This window comes from Mastigoproctus giganteus, chromosome 5 (assembly GCF_048544385.1).
Source record: "Mastigoproctus giganteus isolate SK-2022 chromosome 5, ASM4854438v1, whole genome shotgun sequence".
In the NCBI taxonomy this organism is placed as follows: domain Eukaryota; kingdom Metazoa; phylum Arthropoda; class Arachnida; order Uropygi; family Thelyphonidae; genus Mastigoproctus; species Mastigoproctus giganteus.
Window position 1 is genome coordinate 213,167,717 of NC_143579.1, and position 12,977 is coordinate 213,180,693.

Genomic DNA, 12,977 nt, shown 5'->3' on the forward strand with positions numbered 1-12,977 from the left:
TGAGGCATTTGAAATTAGTGCTTTCGAAATTACAGATCTGTTAGAAAGACTTTCGATCTTATAGGCAATTAAGCCTCCTGGAGTTGATGGCATATACTCTGTAGTTCTGGGGGAGGCGACCAAACAGTGTATTGAAGCATTTGGGTTAATTATGAGGGAATCTTTGGACTTGGGAGAGATTCCTTTGAATCCAATGATCAAGAGTGCAGTCCAAGGACATTTAGATAGAAATGGCAGGAGCACATAAGACGGTTTTGTTGAGAGAAAATCATGTTTAACTAACCTGATAAGCTATTTTGAGACAGTTACTCATGAGCTAGACGTAGGGAACAATTTCGATCTGGTTTTTTGGATTTCAGCAAGGCATTTGGCTCAATCCCTAATGAGAGGCGAGTGTATAAGATGGAACACGTTAGGATTACTAGAAAGATTCTAAAATGGATTGCAGGGCAGAAGGCAGAGGGTTGTCATTAATGGGCATTCTTCAGATTTGGTGTCTCCAAAAATTTGTTTCTTGAATCACTGTTTCAGATTTTCATAAACGACATCGACGAAGGGGTAGAGGGCATGATGAAAAAATTTGCAGATGTAAAGGTTGGGAGAGTCGTTAATGATAAGTGCCAAGCAGCGCTCCTTCAGGATGACTTGAACAGGTTTCAAGAATGGTCAGAAAAGTGGCATCTATGCTTTAATGTGGCAAAATGCAAGGTCTTACAGTTGGCAAAATAGCAACCCCAAAATAACTTGCCTACTTGTTGGGATCGAATTAAAAACAGAGGAAGAAAGGGATCTGGGAGTTACGATACGAGCAGATATGAAGTTTTCTAAGCAATGTAAACAGGAGATGACATCGAGCAAGATGCTGTAGAGATAAGAGGTCATAATTCCACTGTACAAGTCAATTGTAAGACCGCATTTGAAATACTGTGTACAAGTATGAAGCGTCATCTGAAAAAAAAAAAAAAAAAAACCCTCTACTTTGGAGCGTCTTGAAAGGGTCCAAAGATGGATAACTCGCATGGTAAGATCGGCAATAGGGCGACCGTACGAGGAAAGACTTTATAAGCAATAGAGCATGGCAATCTGGCACCTTAGAGGGGACCTGACTGACGTTTATAAGGCTCTGAGAGGGGTTAGTAAAATGAAGGCAGAATTTTCACTGTTATAGAGTTCCAGAACTAGGGGCCATAAATTCAAATTACAGGGGAAGAGATTTAGACTAGACTGTAGGTCGTTTCCTTTTAACCACAGAATTGTTGATTGTAGGAACAAAGTTTTCTTCTCAGATGGTTGACGGTTTGAAGAAATTCAAAGGTGAATTGCATGGTTACCTACATGAAGGGGAAGTGCATGATTTGTATTTTTTTATTTATTTTGTAAGCTAGTTCTGCTGTAAAGGCAATTCTGTACGAATATCCTCTGCCCATTACTACTCATCGCATTCTTCTCTGTAGCTTTCTCAGCACGCCCTTATCCTTCCTGAGATATTCAAATCCAAATTAAATTGCCTGAGTGGAGACAAACGAAGTCCTCATCTAATAACACCTTTAGAAAATTAAAAACCATCCTCTGATTTCCAACAGTTGATCTGCTGTATATACAAATGCGGTCGTTAGTTCAAGTAGAACATCGAATTATATCCAAAACATAAATGCTTTTAAATTGAATTATTAAATCTCAATTATGAAATAAATTAAATCTTTAATTTGGAATTTCTTTTTCTTTCCTGAAATAAAAGATCGTTACCCCTCGTAAAGTTTTTCTCTTTTGGAGAGTGTAGGTACTGAGAGGGCTACGGGGACCCTCTCCAGGAGGGCACAATATTCAATGGCAGGGCGGATGTCATTTGTAGTCAGTAATTCTTTTAAAGAGAAGCAACGCCAGGAGAGAAAGAACCCAGTTTCCCAGCAATATTTGGGAAATGATTACATGGGAAATTTATAGGATAATCTCCAGTTAGGAGGACTGTTGTTAGGTTTCTTCTGCTCACCAAAAGTTGGCAAATGGCATTTTAAACTTGTGGTGGCAGATACTAGAGAAGTTGGAGCCATGTAGAGCATAATGTTGGATGTAGTGCACCATCAACATCGATACTATGGACAGGATTTCTTCAGGATCTGGAGACTCCTCGGCATCAAGGCTGTCAGGATTCTTTCTTTCTGCTGGAAAGACAAGGAAGGCATCGAATGGAATGCCACCCCTGGCCTGAGTGATAGCAGAAGATTACTAAGATCATCGATGAAGGAGTTAGAAGAAAGATGAGGCGCTAATAAGACAACTATTTATCTTTAGATGAAATGCAACATTACGAAGTCTCCATTAACGAATATCGGAGAGGCAACATGCCCAACCTTCTGAAGTAAAAAATCCCACCATAATATGGGTTGAGTGGTGACTGAGGCAACCGATAATGGAGATCGTGCCAGAATTAATAAGTTGGGCTTGGCAGATTGGAGATAGAAATGGGCATCATTGAGGTCTGAGCTGAAACCACTTATTTGTGAAATGAATTGGGAAGATCTTGGGAGATGTTTAAATTTTTGGGAAAACTTAACAGCAACGTTCTTATATTCGGAATAACAAATCCATTTAGTAAATTTATGCAAGTTTACCTTATTAAAGTGGATTTGTTTCTGGTACATCCACCTTAAGCCATGATTTCCTCTTGATTAATAGTCAACAAGAAATTTTGAATTTGCGTATCTCGCCACCAGGTGAATGTAAACGATTAAACTAAAGTTGCTCTTCGAGGTTTTTTATTTGGATAGAAAAATTATCTAAAACAGACTTCGACAAAACTGAAGGGCTTGAGGGGAAGGGGGTGAGGTTATTCGATTAATCAGGTGTTTGAGCTCACATGAGGGACTACAAATTACTATGTGCTCAGATGCTCAAAAAACATGCAGAACAACTGCTATATAAAAGAAAAGCGCGCATCATTAGATCATTAATATCAAAATATCCTTTCTGTAATGACTGAAACCCATGGAGAAAATACAGCTAATCTCAATTAATCTTTCCTCGGATAATCGCTCAAATTCTCAAAAAATATAGACGGCATTTTGTGAAAAGAACTATCAATTTAGTGGATGCAGGACCACCCATGTAGTAGACGTGAATAGAGCAAAATAATCACAAAACATGCAGTAAATAAAGTTCATTCTTTCTATTTCAACAAGCTAATTACAGCTATGTTTAACCAGGATGTTCGTATGTGCTTAACAAGCTGGATGTTATTTCTCATGAAGAATCATTTTGGTTCTACTGGAGTATCCTCAACCATCTTTTCCGTATTTCATTGTTGTGGGTAAGACAGCGATTCTACCACGAGGGGCACACGATGGCATAAAAATCCCATTTCTTTCAATTACTAAACCATACACCTCCCCTCTTTTTCTCTTCACTCCATCATAAGCTATGGAAATAATCTTGCCCAACAGAAGATCGGTCAGAGAATATCTAAAAGAAGCGAACCCTATACATCAATAGAATCAGATCTTTACTGCTAAACCCTAGAATTGCTTATCAGAATTACGTCAGGGTCACATGGTCCTACAATCTGTATACAATTTATTTGGCCCTGCTTCTCCAAAATATATTTATATTCCCCTCATAGCAAGTCCTTTAATATCGTGGATTAATCTATTGGATTGTCGTAAAGTTACATCATCAATCCATGTCCCAATAACGACCATCGTCAAACCATAAAACTCGATAAATAGGTAAGTCCGGTAATAACGAACACGGATAGAAAAGCCAACACTTTTATACTCTATAGAAAGTACCCATCTAGCCCTTGGTAAAAGGGGTGGGGGATTGCAGCCATTAACAGTGGCGGTATAGTCCTTAGGTGATAGCGGGGTGTAACGGTAATAGCAGGGTACGCTATCCTACGTTATCCCTGTTGCAAATCACAGGTCCCCTCGTTGGAAGACCCCCAATTAAGTAATTACAGAGACGCAGGTCAGCGAAAGGAGCGGCGGCAGGTAAGTAAACCTGCCTTAGTGTACCTGTTTAGCCTGTAGGTACCATGCTTGCTGGAAAACAACTTTATATAGACCATTGGCTTTGATTCCATCCAGTTAGGACTTGTCGAAAGATGGGAGCGCCGAACGAAAACTCGCGAAGGTAAAAAGAAGTCGCGAGGTAATCAGTAAGATCACAAATTACAAAGCAATAAACAGTAGAACGCGTGCAGCTTAACCGTCTTAGATGGGCAGCCCAAATGATGTTTTATGGTGCGGTGTGTTAAGACTACAATTGGATAAAAATAGAATACTGATTTGTGTGGTTTTTCAGTTCATTTTGAACTATTCGCAAATTCCTTTCTGCCTTCCCAATTTTTGTTCTATTATATCGCTGAAAAAAAGGTAAATTTTATCATTCGAATTAAATATACCCAGGGCCGGCTTTACAGCGAGGTTACGTCTAAATCAATATTTAGTGGTTTGTTTTTCGTTCTAAACACCATGTATTTTGATTTTTCTGGATGCAGTATAACCTGATTCTTTTGAAGCAAACTACGCATCACAGAGCAAGGCAGAGATTTTGAGTTGAAGCTCATTAGGGTCTTTATCTGTGATCAGGATGGAAATATCATCGGCATGCGCTACTAGGTGAGAAGATGGAAGAAGAGAGAAATTCGTCAATGTAAAGAACAAATAGGATAGGTCCAAGAAGTGAGCCTTGAGGTACTCCTCTGGAGAAATAGCAGATGTTAAGGAGAAGGTTAATTTTCCCTCTCAATCCAAGGTTATTGAGTTTGTTATGTAGAATATTATGGTTTATGCAATCAAAACCTTTAGATAAGTCAAGAAACAGGTGCTATAGCATAGTGACCCTTTTCAAGACTATCAATGATCCTTGAGCAGAAGTCAACAATTGCAAGATCAGTGGATCTTTTAGAGCGATAAGCATACTGTTGTTACTGGATGAGCTGATTTCCTTCAAGAAAACCCATGAGTCTGCTATGAAGAATTTTTTTCGAATAATTTTGCAAAAACTGAAGAGTAAAGCTATTGGGCGAAAGTTATTGATAGAGTTCCAACGGATTCCCTTTGGAACAGGGATGATTGTTGCTTTTTTGAATTGAGAAGGGAATTTACCAGATTGAAAGGAGAGATTGAATATATACTTCAGTGGCGTAAGAATTGAACTAAGGGACTTTTTCAGCAAAGAAGGAGATATTTCATCAAAGCCAGGGCTCCCTTTTCTTTCAACTGATTCCCTGACTCTAAAATCTCTTGATCGGAGAGTTTTTCTGATTGAGTACTTGAAAGATTCTCTCATCTTTTAGAAACTTGTGAAATTTTAAAGGATTTGAACAAAATCTTTGTGATATTTCACGAAATTAACTTAAAGTGCTACCTTTATTTGGGCCTTAATATATTTTTCAAATCATAAAAATGACTATAATAATAAAATTGTAATTATGGTGCAAATTGTTTTTGATGTCTTGTGATGCAGAAGGAAAAAAATTGAACCACTTTAAAATCTCAATACTTAAAGTGCACAGTTTTTTTATTTTTATATTGTTTTTACATTAGATTAAATTACGATTTCATGTCTGTGGGATTAATAATAAATCTCATATAGAATCTTTGTTTTATTCCAACACTAAACGAAAATGTTGTTTATTATCCTCTTCATTGTATCGTAAGAATCCAAATAAGTGCGGGTCACCGCACTTGTGTCGGTCATTGCTTTGGCCTTGATGGAAAAATATCCCCGTTGACATACGGTGGGGCCAACTGTCACCTAAAATCAGCAGACATGAACGAAGGGCAATCTTAGCTTCCTCACAGATGCTGATGCGGTTGACAGCTAGTCGAGGAAGGATTTAGATGTCCAGGAAGAAACTGATACGGCTACGCTCTTCTTTCTGACTTTTGCAATAACGCCTGTAGTCGAGCAGTAACGCCTGGTATTTAAAGTTTAATGTGAATTATGGATGGTTTGATCACTTTAAATGCAATTCGATTGGAAAACTTTGTAAAATAAATAATAGGAAATAAAAAGGACAACGGAAAAATCAGTTTTTTAAGGAGTTCCTGTACTTGCAGAAAAAGCAATGCAACGTTAATATGCAACATACGCGTTCATATTTCAATAAAAACCGTACCAATCATTTGAGATACACCAGAGGATGGATGGATCGTTGTCAGAGGCTGTCTGTACCCAAACATTAATTAGTAAACAGAAATCAAAACGCGGATTCAAGTTTTTTGAGGATGTTACCATGGATTAACATAATTTGCATCGCAGCACTGGATAAATAGCTATAAGAAATAGCTAAATGCCTGAAGGTAACCTATTTTTAGGCATTCATCACGCCAACGCGTACAGAAAGAAAAAAGAACACACGCGCATTAAAACCCTCTCTAAAAACGAAACAAAGAAAATAAACAGAAAAGATGAGGCTAACTTGATGGCAATAACATTGCTGGCTGTGGCGAAGAGAGCACAGATCGATAAAACGGACGAACTTGTCGATATTCTAAAGTGGACTGAATCACCAATTCCCCATAGTGTTGGGTGTTTGGGATGTGCTAGCGGTAGCTTAGGTCGACAGTTAATCTGGCAGTAATGGAAGTGCTGGAGCGAAGGAACGGCTACTTATGGAAAGAGTGGTCGCTAATGACCTCTCACAGAAATCTCCCACCTTCTCAGTACACGACCTCCTCCCCACACACACACCCCTCTCTGCTCTCCATCTTTCTACCCATTGCAGAAACAGAACCAAAAGCAATTACCTTTCCTTTGTATCATCGCGAGAAAAATATTCATAATGCACCGGGATTACATGCTTGTAGCAACCTTCCTGCCTCTTATTTATTAAACTTCATATGCACATTCACTTTGGGGGTGAGGGAAATCACTTTTGTGGCTCTTAATTTTAATAACAGTAGTTAGATTGTTGTGGCACGAAGGCCATGTTGTTGCAATCGGGTCGAGAGCACTCTTTGGGGATTATTTCTGGTATTAGAAGAATATTGGACTATTGAAGTGCGAAAACACTACACGGGGTCTACCTTACCTTATGACTGTTCTACAGAAATCCATTCCTATTGGATGTTTTCTTGCTCGATTCAAATCACTTTTCCATTCGAGTTTCCTCAGCTATTTTAGGAGTTGTTAACGCCTTTTGAAGGATGTCAGAGACAAAGAATTACAAGGATCATCTCTTAAACCTTCGACGCAAAATTTAAAATGAGTCTCGAATCTAATAGATGCTTATTTACAGTATTTTTAAAACGTTTGGGGGGAAAATGACTTCTTTGAATGGAAATAATCAGTGTTGGCAAGTTCACGATTGAGCTGACTGTGCAATATATATGTAAATCGAGTACTTAGCGAATAGTTTAAGACTTATTCCTTAAAAGTATAAACGAAACGCTGCTACTGAATGCCAGTATACAGTATTAGCACGCGTACATTCCATCCAGTTTACAAGATTTCGCTTAGATTGAAAAGAAATGTAAGCTATTTAAAAATTCTTTCAGAGGGGAAGGAGAGAAAAGGAATTTTCAATCGGAAAAGTCATCGCGTCTTAAATTAACTGCACACCAAACAAGCCTGTAAACATTCGCAATGCTGATGTTCTAACAGTCAATATTGATTTTATTCTAAATTTGGTTCTGCTTACTTTAAATTGTAAACACTTTATTTTATTAACATAGGACATACCCAAAACTGTTTTAAGTGTTGGTCGTAGTTTCCTTATTAATTAAAATTAATCAGTTATAGGGGCGGTCTCAAGTATGGGCTGAAGGGGCACTAACCTTCTCCTCCTTATGATTAAAATAATTTTAATTCGGCTCACTGACTGGTACAGAGAGGAAAAAACGTACACTGGCCACATAAAATGATCTATAAACTTGAACAGATGCCTGCTGATCCCACAATGAAAATAGTTAGCAAACAGCAGATGGCAGCTAGGCTACAAGTTACCACAGAAGCAGCATGTGACTCATCGTGTCCTTTGTATCAACAGCTATTCACCTGGGATTGCGTAATAACTTAAAAAAACAGCCAGTAAATAAAATAAAAATGCGACCAGTAAATACCCGGATATGAGGGTCAGAGAAAAAGAACTTAAAAGCATAGAATAGAGAAAGAATAAATCCTTTGGTATAAGTTAACTCCTAGCAGCCATCTTGAAATTATCAACAATACCCATCCACAATTTGCTTTGAAAGTTTAGTCATACTGAAAGTAATAAAAAATGCGAGAAAAAAGATGCAAAATGGTGCACTCTTTGACTATAGATAAAATAGAAGTGATATTATTTATGAAAAATGGTATTTTAAAAAACGTTTAATTTACAAATAAAAACGGGAAATTTTGAAATTAAAATAAATCTATAAATGAAGAAATAATGAATAAAATTTTTTATATAACATTTTTATTCATTTATTTGAATATTAAAGCTCATTTTCAGGTTTTGTAATGACAAGCTTCACCCAAGGATAATTGTTTTTATTCATGTTTGGCGCATGCTCAAATATAACCTCAGAATGGAACTGTTCTTTCAGGAGGTGTCTTGTGACCGATTTCTTACAATCGATAAATAACGGACTGGAACTGAATTAGTCATTCTTTTCGATTAAATAATTCTACCTGGAGTTAACTATAACTGATTATGCTCTTGTTAATATTTAAGGGTTTTTAAATCCTGAATAGAACACCATACACTTGGCGCATGCTCAAATATAATCTCAGAATCGATTATAATTGTGGTTTCAAGAGGTCTTTCAATCGATAAACTGAGTTAGTCGAATTCGTTTCGAATAGCTAATTCGACCCGGGGTTTTAACTATAACTAATTATGCTTTTATTGATATTTTAGGGTTTTTTAAATCCTAAATAGAGCACTCCTAAATCTCATAATGGATTATAACCGTAGTTTCAATCAAGAATTGAAATAAGTCATGTGACCGACATCTTTCACTCGATAGATAACTGGAACTGAGTTAGTAAAGTTCTTTTCGATGAACTAATTCGATCTGGGGTTTTAACTACAAGTAATTAAATTTTTATTAATATTTAAGGTTTTTAATTCCTGTCTGGCGCATGCTCAAATATAATCTCAGAATGGATTGTAACTAGTTTCAATCAAGAGTTGAAATAAATCATGTGACTGATTTCTTACAATCTGTTATTTATCCATTGAGTTAGTCGAACTGTTTTCGATTAACTAATTCGACCTGGGGTTTTAATTATGCTTTTATTAATATTTAAGGGTTTTTAAACCCTAAATAGAACACCCCTAAATTTCACAATGGGTTATAACCGTAGTTTCAATCAAAAATTGAAATGAGTCATGTGACCGAATTCTTTCAATCGATAAAACTGGGTTAGTCATGTTTTTGATGAACTAATACGCCCTGGGGTTTTAAGTTTTAACTATAATCATGATTAAGGGGTTTTATTTCCTAAATAGAGCACCCTACACTGGGCGCATGCCCAAATATAATCTCAGAATGGATTATAACTGTAGTTTAAATTAAGAGCTGAAATAAGTCATGTGACCAAATCAATGAACTAATTCGACCTGGGGTTTAACTATAAGTAATTGATATTTAAGGGTTTTTAAATCCTAACTAGAGCAGCCCTAAATCTCAGTGGATTATAACTGTAGTTTCAATCAAGAGTTGAAATAAGTCATGTGACCGAATTCTTTCAATCGATAAGGACTGGAAGTGAGTTAGTTATTCTTTTCGATGAACTAATTCGGATTGGGGTTTTAGCTATAAGTAATATTTTTTAATAAGTAATATTAAGGGTTTTTAATTCCTAAATAGAATACCCTACACTGGGCGCATGCCCAAATATAATCTCAGAATGGATTATAACTGCTGGAATTTTAAATCAACAGTTGAAATAAGTCATGTGACCGAATTCTTTCACTCGATAACTGGAACTGTAATTCTTTTTGAACTAATTCGACCTAGGGTTTTAACTATAACTAATTAATATTTAAGGGTTTAAATCCTAAACAGAGCACCTTACAATATACCTTTTTATAAGAAATACATAAATAAATGTCACGCATAGACGCTCTTGTCGGTGCGTGAGTTGTATTAGAAGTTCCAAAAGAAAAAATTGTCGTCTGCTTACTAATACGGACTTTAGCTGTTACGTGTGGTCCGCTGTTGCCGCTAAACATACGACAATAAACCTTAGCCGTTGTTACAAACGCGTGCGATGAAGCACGTTTTACACGCACGCTACTGGAATAGTTATAAGTAATTAATTTTGCTTTTTAATTCGGTGGTATATGAAAGCCTTCAAAGTACACAATTGTGTACTCTCGAAGAAGCGGATTAAATCTGCAGGGAAATTGTTTTGAATATACAGAAAAACTATACACAATAGTATAACATGTCAGTGCTAGCAAGTGCGGTTTTTTTTTTTTTTTTTGTGTGTGTGATAATAAGATTATTTTTCCGAAAACTTCCTAAAATCTGGGTTCTTCTTATAGTCTGAAACATACGGTATTACTAAAAACCAACAAAATCTATCTTAAAGATAAATAATAAGAGATATTGAAGCAAGAGTTTACTGTCAAAGATTTAAGAATTCTGTTTATGCAAAATTTGCTGTTTATTCAGGATTTAAAATTTAAGTGGAGATATAAATATAGTCAACCAGTGGTTCCCCGAGTGAACGCGTTAACGCAGAAAAGTTTTAACGAAATTACTGTCGTCAAAAAGTGGATTTTTTGAGTTATTACGAAGAAAGTGTGGCGCCACAGGGCCCTCAATATGTGTTGTATTTTTGGTAAACGGGCCGAATATATCTTCGAAGGATGTTCACGTACTAAATACGGCTGCAGCCGATTTTAAGGAACTAATAAAAGTGACTGAGAGAGAAAAAAAATTGAACAATGCGAGAAGAGGAAGGAGATAGAAACTCAATAATAAAAAGTAGGCAGAAAATTTACTGCCTGAAAGCACGCACTTTTACGATATAGATTTTCAGAAGAATGAGGATTCGTTGGCAAGTGTTATTTTTATATTTCATGTTTATTATGAGAGGGTTGCAGCTTTGGGGTATTGACACTTGGCTATCGTATAAGCAGAAGACAGGGCGTGCATCTATCAGCCCAGTTTCAAGTCTCTCATAACACAAAAATCTTTAAGAAAGATTTTGTTGATTAATAATTACCGTATGTTTCAGACTATAGGAAGAACCCAGATTTTAGAAAATAAACTTTCGCAAAAATATAATTTATTGCATATGTCTGAAGTACAAATTCGGAAGTGCTTATTGAAAAACTATCAACTTTTACTCGTAGAATCTGAAGCTCTGCACAGTTACTCGTCATTATCTATGTTATGATCTGCAATTTCTTCAAAGAAGGCATTGCTCATTACAGATTTCCCGAGAGATTTGAAGTTACTAAAAAGAAAGTACGGTTTTACTGAGCTTTTTCTTGGCTATAAAGGGTAAGTTCTAGTGAGACATGCAAAAGGCTTCTCTAGGATATGATAGGTAACAATATAGTCTGATCTGCAAAAGAAGATAGGGAAGAACTATCAATGCGTGCACCTAATATACATCTGGACCATAAGACGAAGGAGAATTTTAGGAAATCTTCTCCACCATAAAAAGGAGTCATATAGTCCGAAAAATACGGTAAATAAAAGCCATTCATTTCTTTCTACCTACGAAAAGGATGGCTTAAGAATTGTTATACACTAACCTCATGACTTTATGAATATTGGGGCATACTTCCCAAGGGAGTATGCGTCCCTCCAGTGACCGTGTTAGGAATTACTCTTTAGAAACGACTACATCTTGTCCAAGTAGTCAAACTAAATTAGGCGAACTGATGAGGATATTTCAAATTTTGCTTTTAATTAGCGTTGTTAGCGCCCTCTTTCGTACTATTATAAAATAATTATCATAATTCTAATTATGATTATTTAAGAAGTACAACTTATAAAAAATTGTGCTGTTTATTACATATCTTCAAAATTCCTTAAATAGAATATTAAAATATTCTATCAATTTTTAAAAAAAATTGAATTAAGAATTTAATTACTATTTAAGAATATTTTAATTATATTTAAGGTATTCAAATCAGTGCGTGCACCTAATATACATCTGGACCATAAGACAAAGGGGGATTTTGGCAATATTTTCTATGTAAGTGAGTCGTATAGTCGGAAAAATACGGTAAATAATTAAAGCCATCTTTTCAGTTCTACCTACGAAAAGGATGGTTTAAGAATTGTTATAAACTAATCTCGTGACTTTATAAACTGAATAATTTTTTTTAATATTCTATTTAAATTATTAACATATGTTGGCTCCTTGAAAGTGCAATACCTAGGCAGCTCGTGGTAAAGGAGCTGTTTGAGCGCGAATACTAAAACCAAAGCGATATTCGCTGCAAGTTTAAAATCTGCTGGTTGCAAAAATACATAAGTGGACAGAAGTCAAAGAACTTTTCCTTAGATCAGCGAGTTGAGAACTTTTCGGCGTTCGAAAAATTCATAGCACTTTAACGATGTGAACTTGAATCATTACTAAAGCATCTTTCGCATTTTCTGGACTGATCTCAAGTGGTTTCCAAGGGCCAAAAAAGATCATAATGGTCAACAGACGATATATAAAAAAAAAAAAAAGCTGCGCAAACATTGAAATTCTCCTTCATTTCGTGTATTATTTCCTCCTAAGACAGCCTTTCACCCCATCATTTCTCGTTATCGCTTTCTGTGTATACAAACGCTCAAGAAGATGAAGTTTTTTTCCAAGAAGCTTTTCTACCAACACCTGTAACACGCACTACGAAGAAGGAAGACGTATAAAAACCTTAGTGTAAACATCGTTTGGCTTCTCTAAACATTCGTATCGTCTGTAGGCTATCGGGATAGCTAATGGGTGCAACGATCATATTTGAAGTGATAACGAGGGTATCGATTTTTTAAAATTATTTATTACAGTAAGCAGATGGGCAGATCCATTTT